Here is a 13500-nt window from a genome sequence, read left to right as displayed (position 1 = left end):
TTGGGTTAATTGGACTACGGACTGTAACTCATTACAATAAATTCTCTTAATATAGAGAGGGGCTCCATAAGCTCTGTGACTCTAAGAACCCTAACTAAGACAGGGCCAAAGTGAGTTTATGGATCATGGTAGTTCGTTTTCACTGCCAATTTTACATCATCTAGACTAACCTGAGATGAAAGTCTTAATGAGAAATTACCCCAATTAGGTTGACCTGTGGGGTGTGTTTTGATTATTAACTAATAAAGATCCAGCCCACTGTGGGCAGAACCATTCCTTAGACTAGCAATGGAACTGGATTGTCTAAGAGTGGAGAAAGCTAGCAAACAAGCAAGTGAGCATCTCTGTACACATTTCTCTGCTCATGAATGTAGATGTGATGTGACTAACTGCTTTAGGCTCCCACTGCTTGGCCTTGCCTGTTATGATACACTATAACCTGCAATAGTGAGCTAAAATAAACCCCTTTCTCCTTTAAGTTGCTTTCTATCCTGGTAACTTGTTACAGTAACAGAAATAAAACTAGAACATAAATTAAATCTTTCAAATAATATAATTAGCCAAGTTTAATTATGTTAAACGCAAGATCAATGCATCTTTCTACTTATTTAAGCTTTGTTTAGAAAATCTCCCTAGAGTTTTAAGTTTTTCTTCATAAGGCCCTGTTTACCTCTCTGGCCTCACTTACCACATTATTTTAGCTGTTGACCGCAAATGAGAGTTCTTGTTTTCCCCCAAACATGTTCTAACTATTTACTCTATTACCAATTATACAACAAAGGCTAACTGGTCTTTATATTTTAAAGTTTTAACCAACTCTTACTAAATTCTTTCTTAGTTAATAGTTTTTTTAGAATGCTTTTGAGTTTTTCCAGATTTATACTCACATCTAAAGATATTTTCTTTCCCACTTACTTCTTTGCTTTTTTTCCCCCAACCCATATGTTGTCTCTAAAACAATTTGGAATAATGGTGGTGACAGAGGACTCTCTTCTTATTTCTGACATTAAAAGCAATGCTTTTAAAACTTTCAGACACTGTTTTCAGGTTAAGGCTATATCTGTCTATTCTAAATTTAAATGAAGAGTAGGTTGAACTTTGTGTGATATGTTTTAACTCCACATCTGTTGAGATGACCACACGAAGTGCTATTCTGGAGTATCTATCTATTCCTGTGACACCCCAGATTCCCAAACCACACAGCTAGTGCACCCACAGTTCAATTCTTCTAGAGCTATGACAATCCCTAGGGCTCCATCTGTCTGTAGTGCAGCATCCCCCATTGCCATGGGGACAGTACTGAGGAAGCCAGTATCATGTAGAACTGATGACCTATCTTCCCCCCAAATCTTTTCAAAACTGAGTCTTATCAGACACCATGACCCTAACTTCACTTTATTTTATTTTGGTTCTTTGAGACAGGTTATCTATGTATAGTGTTGGCTATCCTGGAACTCATTCTAGAGACTCAGAGATCTGCCTGCCGCTGCTTCCCAAGTGCTGGGATTAGAAAAGTGTGTGCCACCATCTCTGGCTCTAACTTTGCTTTCTGTCTCACTCATACCCCACATCACACGGCTTAGAGTGTGGAGATGACCACTGACTTCTCTTCGTATTGGACTATGAGCTGTACAGAGGAAATGAGCTCTCCCCTCCCTAGGCTTTTGTCATGGTGTTTATCACAACAATAGAAAGCAGACCTAGGACACCCCTAGAACCTCACCTCCTAGGGTCCCACAGCCACACTAGATAGGCTGTTTTCAAACTCCTAGCTGAGCTAAGCCTCTGTTGTTTTGAGCATCTGTGCTACTCATAGACAAATAATACCTTAACTATTACAGATTGTTTTCTTAAACCTCCATATCTTCTTCTTACTTTCAGCAGATGATCTCGGTACTCCCTTTACAGAGAAAATAGATGTGACTGAAAAAGAAACTTCACACACAACTACCAGTCCATCTTCTGCCCTCCTCCATGTTCCAGCCATTGTCACTCCTCTCTTGATGGCGCATGAACTGAATTGCTGAAACGCTGGGCTTCACTTCTCTCTCCAGCGAAAGGGCTTTGCTCCTATAGTTACTCGTCTTTCACCTTTGCCATCAGCATTTCTAAAGGATCATCTCCAACAACAAATGCAACAAGCAAAACCCAAACCCCCGTCTCTATCTCCCTATTTTGGACTGCTTCTCCAAGACCCCATTTCCTGATCCTTCGTTCTTGCAGGGAAATGATTCTATCCAAGCTTTCAACTCCATGGGGAAGACATTCTGATCAAGGTCACTGTGACCTTTGTTTTCCCAAATCTGAGGGTTAATTCTCAGCCCCCATGCCACCTGACCCCTGAGCAGCAGTGACATGGTTGATCCATACCTCTGTCTCTGACACCTGTCTGTGGTTTCCAGGACAACGCGACATTTCGGTTTTCTTTCTGCTCCGTGAGTTGACCTTTCTCCATCGCTGTTGGGTCCTCCTCATCCCCCCCCCCCCCGCCCCCGACCTCTGAGTGACTGTGTAGCCCAAGACTCAGGCCACAGACCTCATCTAATTTCATCCTGTCCTGTGGTTTTCATTGCCATCTGCTGGCTACTTCTCATTTCACATTTGTGGATCTGACCCCTTCCTTGAACTCCAGGCCTGTATAGCCAAGTGTCTCCTCAGCGTCTCCAGCTGAATGGCTAATAAGCCTTTCACACTCAGCCAAAATCATGTTCATCAAAATGCTAGGCTTGAACGAGGAAAGAACCGGGCTGGCTTCAGGTGGATTGTTCCACATGGCCTCTGAGCACCTTTTCTCTAACCTGGACCAACCTGTCGCATCATCCAGCCATCTACCTAGCTGCCCAGTTCAAGGCACTTGGAGTCATTATTCCTCTTTTCTTTTCTATTCCTGACCCCTTGTTGTTAACTCCTGCCTCCCCTTCCTCTCCCACCACCATCAGCTGTCAGGAAATCCTGCCGACTCTTCCTTAAGAATGAGGCTACAAGCTAGGTCAGTAGCTTACCTGTTGGGACAACTGCAAGGGCTGGGCAACTAATCTGTCCCCAGGCTACTGACCCAAGACTCATCAGCTACTCTGTTCCAGCTGTGCTGCCTCCTGGCTGTCCCCACTTCAGAGGTTACCTTCTCTAGAAGCTTTCCCTAGCAGCCCCTTACCTGCTCCTGTCCCATCCCTGTTTTTGCTCCTCTTTATACTATCTGCCACCATGTGATATTAAAGTGCTTCTATATCCAATTCCTTGTTGTATGTCTATCCCCACTGAAAATGTAAACTCCTCAAAAGCACACAAGCCGTTCTGCCCGCTTGCCTCCAGCACCTACAGTGGTACCCACCGTGGTGGCACCAGACTGCCCACTGTTCCTTTTATTCTTTAAGGACTGTGAAGGTAACTGGGAACAGGATGATAACGGCTGAGGAGCAGCTCCTCTAGAGAAAGGGGGAACTGTCAGTAGGTTCCTGGCGAAGGAGCCCAGAGTTCCCATCTATATAGGACTTGAGAATAGTTCCCATTTACCAGGCTAGAAGATGAGAGCAGACAGGTCTTGGTTCAGATCCTAGGGCACTCACTTGGGTAACTACATTGGAGTAGATAATCTTGAATAAATGTTTCCTCAATGGCCCCTTAGGACTATTTCTAGAGTTTGAATTTTTAAAATAATTTTCATCAGCTTTGCTAAGAGGTAAGCCTGTGGACCCGGGGCACTGTCACACCGGAAGTGAAGTTCTCATTGGCACCAGTGACTGTGCTTATTTTTCAATCCTGTGAGGCTATCACAATTGCTAATCATGTGATGTAGAAGGTTGAGTTCCTCACAGTCCTTAGCACAGGGCACATAATCAGACTATTTTTCATTCAAGCCTCTTTTATTGTGTTATCTTTTCTTTAAATCTATTTGTTTTTATTCCAATTTTCACTCTTATCAAGTTCTGAACTCCCAGGCAACAGACTATTGTGTTTACTGCATTTCTTCTGCTTCTCAGTGCATTTGCTGTGTGCATCTCATTACATCCTGTCATCTTCCTTCCCCCTCGCTTAGCACTGCTTTGCGATGCTCGTTTATCCATGCCTACACCCAGTTTGCTGCTTTTAGATGCTGCATGCCAACTCTCTGGTACACATCCACCCTGTCATTGTTAATTCGATTTAAAAAAAAAAAACTGTCTATTTGAGAGACTTTAGAATCCTCAAAGAGACAAGCCTTTGGAGATGTCTGTGAGTAATATCTAGATTAAGTTAACTGAGATGAGAAGACCTACTCTAAATGTGGGTAGCACTGTTCTGTGGGCTGAGGTCCCAGATGGCATAGAAAGGAAAAGCCAGCCAAGCATCAATATTCATTATTCATGTTTCCTGTCTGAATGCAGTGTGACCGGCTGCCTCAAGCTCCCGCTACCATGCCTTTCTCTACTGTGACGGGCTGTGTCCCCTTGAAGTGTGAGCCAGAATCAACCCTTCCTCCAGTAACTTGCTTTTGTTGGATAATCTGTCACAACAATGAGAAAAGCCACTAATCCGTACTTGCCCACACTCCCAGTAATAAACGCCACATTGCCTTCTGCTGTTACCACAAACAGTGTTGCCATGGATACCCTCAGTTGTCATCTCATGCACTCGTGGGAGGATATTCCTAGATGTATTCAGGAAGCACCAGTTCAGGATGCTCTACTGGTAGGAATGTCCCTGAGTATGTCTACAGAGCTGCCCAGGATGGAGCACCCCTCTGTACCCCTCGACTTGTCTCTACCCAAGTGCTCTGAGAACCCCATGTTCCCATGAGGACTTGGTATGGTCCTGATTGTGTTGGTTTAATAAGTATAAAGTAATGTGTCATGGCTTTCTAATTTGCATTTCTTTAATCTCTAATTAATTTCTGCATCTCTTCATGTGCTTATTAACCCCTGGAGCTTCTTCCCCTCTACACTAACTGCTCATATCTTTATAAACAACTTTTTTTTTTCATATTTACTATTCAATAACATCTTAAGTGTTTTCTGTGTGGTATATCATTCAATTTGCATACTTGCCATGTAGTGAGTAATATTATTGACCCTTCTTTTGTTCTAAGGCTGGAACTACCATTAAGAAGGTTTTGGGATGGTAAGCTATATACAACCAGTACAGGCACTTGCCACCAAGCCTGATGAACTGAATTTGATTCTTAGAACTCATTTTGGTGGAAGGAGAGAACCAATTCCCAAAAGTTGTCCCCTGGCCTCAACACCTGCACACAAACAAAATAAATAAATGTGACTTTTAAAACACTTAACACTTATAGAAAGTTTTACATCTATTTAGTTATTGGTTAATTTATGACTCAAACCCAAGTCTTCATGGCTTACAAACTCCTATTCCAAATTACAAGAATGCATTGTCTCTCATTGGTGCTCTGACCAACAGACACTCCATATTGATGGATGACTGGGAGAGATGGGGTGGGATCTGACTTAGGATGCTTGCAGACATTCATCTCTTTAACAACTGTCTATCAAATGCCACATTGGATACCTAGAATAGAGAAATGAATTAGGCAGAAGGGTCATTCTCTTGTAGAGTTAGAGTCTAATGGGGAAAACAATTACTAAATAAATATACAATCGTTTATGAATTGTAATTGTGGGGGGGATGTTAAGAAGTACAGATGGGCCTAACTCATCAGGTTTTTCTGAAAGAGTGATTAATAATAATAATAATAACATTATTATTATTATTAGGTTAGCATATAAAATGATGGATTTCACTGCGTCATTTTCATACATACTTTGTTGTTACACTTCTCCTTCCCTACGCTCAGCCCGTGCCCCTCAGACACCACTTCCTCTCTCCTCCCTTCCTTCCCTCCAGTATTGCCTTCTGTTCACAGGTCACAGGAACCCACAGCCCTCTTGTCATATGAATTCTACTGCTCTCTTTTCCTCTTTTAAGACCACTTCCCCCCTTCTCATGATCCCGTTTCTAGCAATAGGGCCTTCAACCCTCCACGCATTCATATGCTCGCGCATGCATGAGCGCATGCACACACACACACACACACACACACACACACAAATAGGAAATCAGTATATGGGAGAAAACATACAGTACTTAGTTTTTCTTAGTCATCCTTATTTCACTGTATATAATGCTTTCTGAAGGTTTCCATTTTCCTGCATATGCCATAACTTTATTTTACTTTATCACTGCAAAGTATTTCATTGTATATGTGCCCCATTTTCTTTACCTGTCCATCCTCTGATGGACTTCTAGTCTGGCTCCATTTTCTGGGGATTAAGAACAGAATGGCAATAAATATTGCTTTACAGATGCTTCCGTGGTATGTTGATAGACAGACCTTTCAGTTCACACCAAAAAGCACTATTTTCAGTTTCAGGAGTAACTTCCATATTCATTTCTGAAGTGGCTTCATCAAGATGCCACTCCCAGCAACAGTGAAGTAGGATTCCTATTTCCACACATTTTGACATCATTTTCTGTCACTAGTTTTCTCCGTGCCATCCATTCTTCTGGTGATGAGATTCTGGTGAGTCGGGATCCTGAGGTAGTTTTACTCTGCATTTCCCTGATGGCTAAGAGCACCGAACTCTAAAACTATGTATGGGCCGCTTCTATTTATTCTTTAGAGAACTGTCAGCTCATTAGTCCATTTGTTGATTGGAAGATCTGAGGTTTGCAGTGTTTCAAATGAAAAGCAAAATGAGAATTTTAAAAGCAAAACATTGATTTTAATTTAATCCCCGTCTGACGCATAGTTGACAACGATTTTCTCTCCTTCTGGCTGTAGATTGTCTCTTCTCTGTTTCCTTTGCATCACAGAAGATTTTAAATTTCACTTGATCCTGTTTGTCAATTCATGGTGTTGACAACACCAGCTGCTGAAGTCCTTTCCAGAAAGTTCTTATCTATATCTTGAAGTGTTTTCTTTCAGCAGTTTTACAATTTCAGGTCTTATATTAAGGTTTAGACCCATCTTAAAGTAGTTGTTGTGTAGAATGAGAGCTACAGATTTATTTTCACTCTTCTACATGTGGTATCCATAGTTTTTCCAGCACCACTTTCTAAGAAGCTATCTTTTTATTCAAAAGTATGTTTCGGGGAACTTTATAATAATTATACAGAAATAGCTGTTTGGGCTTATTTCTGAAAATTGAGAACCATTCCACTCACCTACATATCTGCTTATGTGTCAGTACTATGTTATCTTGACCCCAAGACGCTGTAGTATAGTTTGAGGCCGGGTACTTTGATATTTCTAGTATTGTTTTGATTAGGATCATTTCGATTCTTTGTGGTCTTTTGTGTTTCCATATAAATTTTAGGATTTCTTTTCTAGTTATCTGAAGCATGTCAGAAATTTTATGGTAACGGTCTTTGACGACTTGTAGTCATATGGTCACTTTTGCAATGTCTCCCAATACATGAGCTTAGAAAGTTTTTCCCAACTTTCAGTGTTTTGGTGGTTTCAATAGCTTTGGCCCTCATAGACTCATGTGTTCGAATGCTTGGCACTATTAGGAGGTGTGGCCTTGTTGGAAGAAATGTGTCACTATGGACATGGTCACTACGGACATGGGCTTCACCCAGTCCAGCCCAGAATCTGAGCTTCCTCCTGGTTGGCTGCCTGCAGAAGACAGTCTCCTGCTGATCAAAGATCAAGATGTAGAACTCTCTCCTCCAGCATCACATTTGCTTGCCTGCACACTGCCATGCTTCCTGCCATAATGATAATGGACTGAACCTCTGAAACTGTAAGCCAGCCCCAACGAAATGTTTTCCTTTATAAGAGTTACTTTGGTCATGGTGTCCCTTCACAGCAATGAAACCCTAACTGAGACAACTGCCTTCCTCAGTTTCTTTCTTTGGCATCTTAAAGTTTCATCACAGGGGTCTTTCACCTCCTTGGTTAGTGAGGTCTGTACCTAGGTATTTTTGAAGATGTTGTAAATGTGATTTTTTTTTCTAATTTTTTGGGGGGAGTTTGTTATTGGTATATAGAAAAGCTGCTTGTTTTGTGTGTTGATTTTGTATTTTTGCCACATTGCTGGGAGTATTTATCATATCTGAGAATTGTGTGGTGAGGTTTATAGGGTCCTCTAAACATAGAATCATGTCAACTGCAAGTAGAGATAATTCAATTTCTTCTTTTCCTATCATTTGTCCTTTATTTCTTTCTCTTGTCTTAGGATTCTAGCTAAGATTCTGAGCACTATATTTGACTAGCAGAAGGAGAGTAGGCACCGTTGTCTTGTTCCAGAGTTTGCAGATCTGTTCTCGGTACATGTTCTCAAACCCATTCATTAAACTTCGTCTGTGTATTTGTGTTTAGCCTGAATCGTACTGAGAGAAAGTCTTTCTATTTCAAATTTCTTCAAAACTTTTATATAAAATGACAGATATTAAATCTTGTCAAATTCTGCTTTTATTGAAATGATCATGTGATTTCTGTCACTAAATCTATTTATGCAGTATTATAGAGATCTGAGGGTGTTTAGCCAACATGGTCATGATGCATATTCTTAATATGTTGTTGAATTTATTTGCAAGTATTGTTGGGAATATTTGTATTTATATTCAGCAAGGAAATTGGTCTACCATTTTTGTTGTTGTTGCTGCTATTGTTTGTGTCCATATCCAGGTTGAGCATCAGGGCAATGATGGCATTACAGATTGAGTTGGTAATGTTCTTTTCTTTCATTTGTGGAACAGTTTAAGTTTTAGTGTTAGCTCTTCTGTAAAATTTTGGTAGAATCCAGCAAACTGAGCTTGTTTTTGAAGGCATATTTTAAATTAGTGCTTTAGTCACGTTGTTTCTTGTGGACTGCTTAAGTCGCTTGTATCTTCTTGGTTTAATTTTGGTACACCATATGTGTTTACGGATTTATTCATTTTTTTTTCTAGATTTTTCCAGTTTTTTAGATTGTAAGTTTTTAAGTATTCTCTAATGAACTTTCAGATTTCAGTGGTGTCTGTTGCAACACCTCCCTAATTTTGTTAGGTTGGTATTTTCTTTAGGTTAGTGTGGCTAAGAGTGTTGCAGATCTTGTTTATAGTTACAAAGAATCTACTCTTTTTGTTTCTGTACACTGGTTTTTAGTCTCCATTTCATTAATCTTTGCTGTAACCTTTAGAACTTCTTCCCAATCACTGCATTTGGGTTTGGCTTGTTCTTGTTTTCTAGACTCTTGAGACGTAACACGTTTGTTTGTAAAAGATTTCTCTGTGTTATGTGGTGAGGTTTTTGTTGTTTGTTTTTTGAATTGTGATTTTTTTTTTTTATATAATCTAGACTGACTTTGATCTTAATATGTCAATGAAGCTGGTCTTACACTCTTAATCCTCCTGCTTCCAACTCTCAAGTACTGGAATTATCAGTGTGTGTTGTTTTGTGGGCTTCTCCCTGATCTTTTAATTAAGCACATGTAGCTGTAAACTTTCCCCTTGGAGCTGTCCTTCCTATAGGCCAGAGCAGCAGCAAGTTGGGCTGCTGTTTTTTTAAATTTCTCCCTGGTTTTTGTCAATGACACACATGTATTAAAAAGTGCAATGTCCAATCTCCAAGTATTTGTGAGGTTTGTCTTGCTGTTAATATCTCATGTTATTCCAATATGACCTGTTAAGACATGTGGAATTATCTCAATTCTCCTGTATTTGTTAAGGTCTCCTATTTCACCCATAAAATAATCAATTTCAAGGAAGTTTCTGTAGGTCACTGAGAATATGGATTTCACATTGCAATTAATGAACAGGAGATTCTGTGGCTATCTGTTAAATCCAGTTGATCTATGGTATAGTTAAGTTCCGGAGTTTGTTGATTTGGGGTTGAATGAACTATCTAAATGTAAGACAAGATATCAAAGTCACACACTATTATTGTATTAAGGCCTGTCTGACTTTTCATGCTTTTTAGTGTGGTTAGTTATTGTTTGGATTGGTAGTGTGTGTGTGTGTGTGTGTGTGTAATTGAAAGCTCCAATATTTGGTACACAAATACAAAAAAAGTTGTTATTTCTCTTGATGAGGTGTTCTCTTTATTAATATATAGTGTTCTCATTTATCTCTCCTGACCTGTTTATATAAAATCTACTTTATTGTATGTCAGAATAGGAGAACACTCCCGCTTTTTTACTGTCCCCATCTACTTCATAGGTTGATTGCCATAATTATTGGGCACCTTTGTGTGTAAGATGGGTTTCTCAGAAGCAACAGGTAGTTGAATCAGTTTTGTTGTTGTTTTGTTTTGTTTTGTGTTTTTGCTTTTTATTAAAGATAAATATCAATAAAAAATCGTGGTCACTCAAGATTTTACAATATTATGTATCAAACTCAATACCTTCCATCAATTAATGGATCTTTATCAGTGTTGCCTGTATAGTACAGAATCTTCAAGAGAGTAAATGACATGAAACAAAAGAAAAGATACAACGTAGAGTTCTGAAATGAAATATTAGCAACACTGAGGAGTAATCAGTATTATGTGTTATTCAAGGACAAGACTTTATCCTTGGCCAAATAATTGTAATCTGTAAAATCAAAGCAACTGGATCAAATGAACTTGTTACACTGTGATACAGAATAAATAGATAAATCTTTCTACATTTCTTTTCTTTTAAATTTAATCTATTTACATTCCAACTCTTGCCCCTTTCCCAGTCCCCTTTCCCACTGTTCCTCACCACATTCCTCCTCCTCCCTGCCTCTGAGAGAGTGCTCCCCTCAACTAGGCATCCCCCTTCCCTAGCCTACCAATCAGGCAGCATACACAGGCTGGTCCGAGGACCCCTGCCCTCCCCCTCTCCCCACCAGATATAGCAGAGGACTGCCTGATCTGGCCTCAGTGGAAGAAGATGCACCTAATCCTCGAGAGGCTTGAGGCCCCAGGGAAAGGGGGGTAAGGAAGATATCTGGTTGAATCATTGGGGGGGGGGTGTTTGGTTTTGTTTGGTTGCTTTTGAAAGCTAACCTGTGCTCTTTAAATGGTGAGTTAAGTTCTATATGAAGTTAACGTTTTGACTGAGAAGGACTTGCTATTTCCTATGGTTCTGCTGGCTGCTCTGATCAGCTGGGTGTTGCTAGTTATTTCCCTTTTCCCTTTATCTGTATCAGGACTTGCTGGTTTATCATGTCTGATGTCATGGATCCCTTCACAGCTCTCCTCTGTTCATATCTTCTCATGAAATGTACTCTCTTCTGTGATCTCATGAATGAGAATGCATTTCTTTTTTTCCCCCCTCTGAGTACAGTATTCCTTTAAATATTTTCCAAAATGCTGTCTATGTACTCATAAACTGTCTTATTGTGTGTTTATTTGGACATGTCCTTCTCTATTTTAAGAAATAGCTTTGCTGGGCATAGCAATTTTGGTTGGTAGTCATTTACCTTCAGGGCTTGAAAAATATCACTCCGTGTTTTTCTGTGGTTTAGAGTTGCTGAGAGAACTGTTTGTGATATATTTGCCTTTAAAAAAATCCATTTAATTAACTAGTTAATTTACGTATTGGTTGCTTGTATGTGTTTATGCATTCCACTTCATGTGTGGACATCAGAGGAGGACCTGTGAAGGGCAGTTCTCTCCCATCATAGGGCTCGTGGGATCTAACTCAGGTAACCATGAGGTGCAGCAAACATCTCTGTCCTCTGAGCCATCTAGCTTCTCTTACCCTCAAAGCTTTTAACATTGTTTCCTTGTTTATATTGTTGACATTTTTGACTATGATATGTCATGCAGATACTCCCTGATCACATCTATTTGGGATTCTAAATGGTTCTAGTGTTTATATGACAATTTCTTTCTCTGGCTTGAGAAACCTTTTGCCATAATTTCATTGACTAATTACTGAGAGTGTAGACTTAATCTCAGCTCCTTCTGATATCTGCAGAGTCTAGGATTTGATCTCTTAAATGGTTATTGTCCCAGCCTTTCCCTCTAACCCTGAAATTCATTCTTCTGCTTGGCCTAGCCCATTGCTGATGCTCTCCACTCTGTCTTTACTCCCTCCATTGCCTCTTTTACTTAGGCCATTTTGTTTGGTTCTTCCTTGGTCTGATTACTTACACACACACACACACACACACACACACACACACACACACACACACTTTTTAAACATCTCTTTCAAATTCTTAACCATTTCATGCACATTGGTCTTTCTTAAAAGCAAGACTCTTGAGTTTCTTGTCTGGGGCTTTGACCGTTTCCTTGTCTTTTGGTTTCTGGTGTTAAGGAACACTGAAGGCACAGGAATGTCTCAGTGCCTTGTTCTCTCACCTGTTTGTGATTCTATTTTGTGTTTGGCACAGCTGCTGCAGTGAACGTACCTATTTGTTTCCGCATTCCTCTTCTCCACTTGTACTTGGTTGGAGTTTGTGACCATCTTCCTGGTGAGTTGTCTTCACTTGGTGTGCTGGTTGGTTGGTTGTTTTTGTCAACTTGACGTAGGCTAGGGTCATTCTAGAAGAGGAACCTCAATTGAAAAAAAAAAAATTGCTTCTAGACAATTGGCCTGTAAGGCAAACATGTGGAGCATTTTCTTGAGTGATGATTGATGTGGAAATGTCCAGCCCACTCTGGGTAGTACTGTTCCTAGGTGGATGGCCCTGGGATATGTAAAACACCAAACTGAACAAGGCAGTAAGCAACCCTTCTCCACGGCCTCTATATCAGTTCTAGTCTCTAGGTTCCTCCTCTGAGTTCCTCAGACTTCCCTGGATGATGGACACTAAGTTGTAAGGTGAAATAACCCCTTTCCTCTCCAGGTTGCTTTGGGTTGTAGTGTTTTATCACAGCAATAGAAATCCTAAGAGACTCCAATTTATCCCCCTACTGCAGTTTAAGGAGAAAGCCAACCACATTAACAGTTCTAATGATCTGACAGCAGTTTTAGGATTATCTCGCATTAACAAGACAATTGTGTGACTCGCTGTGTCCCTGATAAGATTCCAAGACAGAAAAACTATGGTATTGATTGGGGGGAAATGAATGTAGTTATAGGCTTTTAGAGCTAAGATATTAATAATTAAGAAGTGAAGTGAGGGAAAATTGGGAAAAATGGAGTTTTGGGTGAGAAGGAAAGTACGTGGCTGAGTGGTGGAAAAAGAACGCAGGGCAATCCCAGCGAGTAGGAACAGACAAAGCAAGAGCCACAAAAGCATCCTCAGGGAAAGAGGATCCAGAAGAAAACAATTAAAGCACACAAGGATTATTGAAAAATACATAACATATGCCAGGCATGGTGATGAACTTAATTCTAACACTTGGGAAGCAAAAGCAGGTAGACTGCTGTGAGTTCAAGACCAGCTTGCAGTCCAGAATGAGTTCAAAGCTAAACTGGAAAAGTTATAAAAAAAATCTTAATATGGTGGTATATACTTTTAATTCTAACACTCTGAAAACAGAGGCAAGCAGATCTCTGAGTTTAAAATAGCCTGGTCTATGCTCTATGCAACAAGTTCCAGAAGCTCTCTCTCTCTCTCTCTCTCTCTCTCTCTCTCTCTCTCTCTCTCTCTCTC

This window comes from Mus pahari, chromosome 10 (assembly GCF_900095145.1).
Source record: "Mus pahari chromosome 10, PAHARI_EIJ_v1.1, whole genome shotgun sequence".
NCBI classification, from domain to species: Eukaryota; Metazoa; Chordata; class Mammalia; order Rodentia; family Muridae; genus Mus; species Mus pahari.
The sequence above is the reverse complement of the archived record's forward strand: the minus strand, read 5'-3'. Positions refer to the sequence as shown.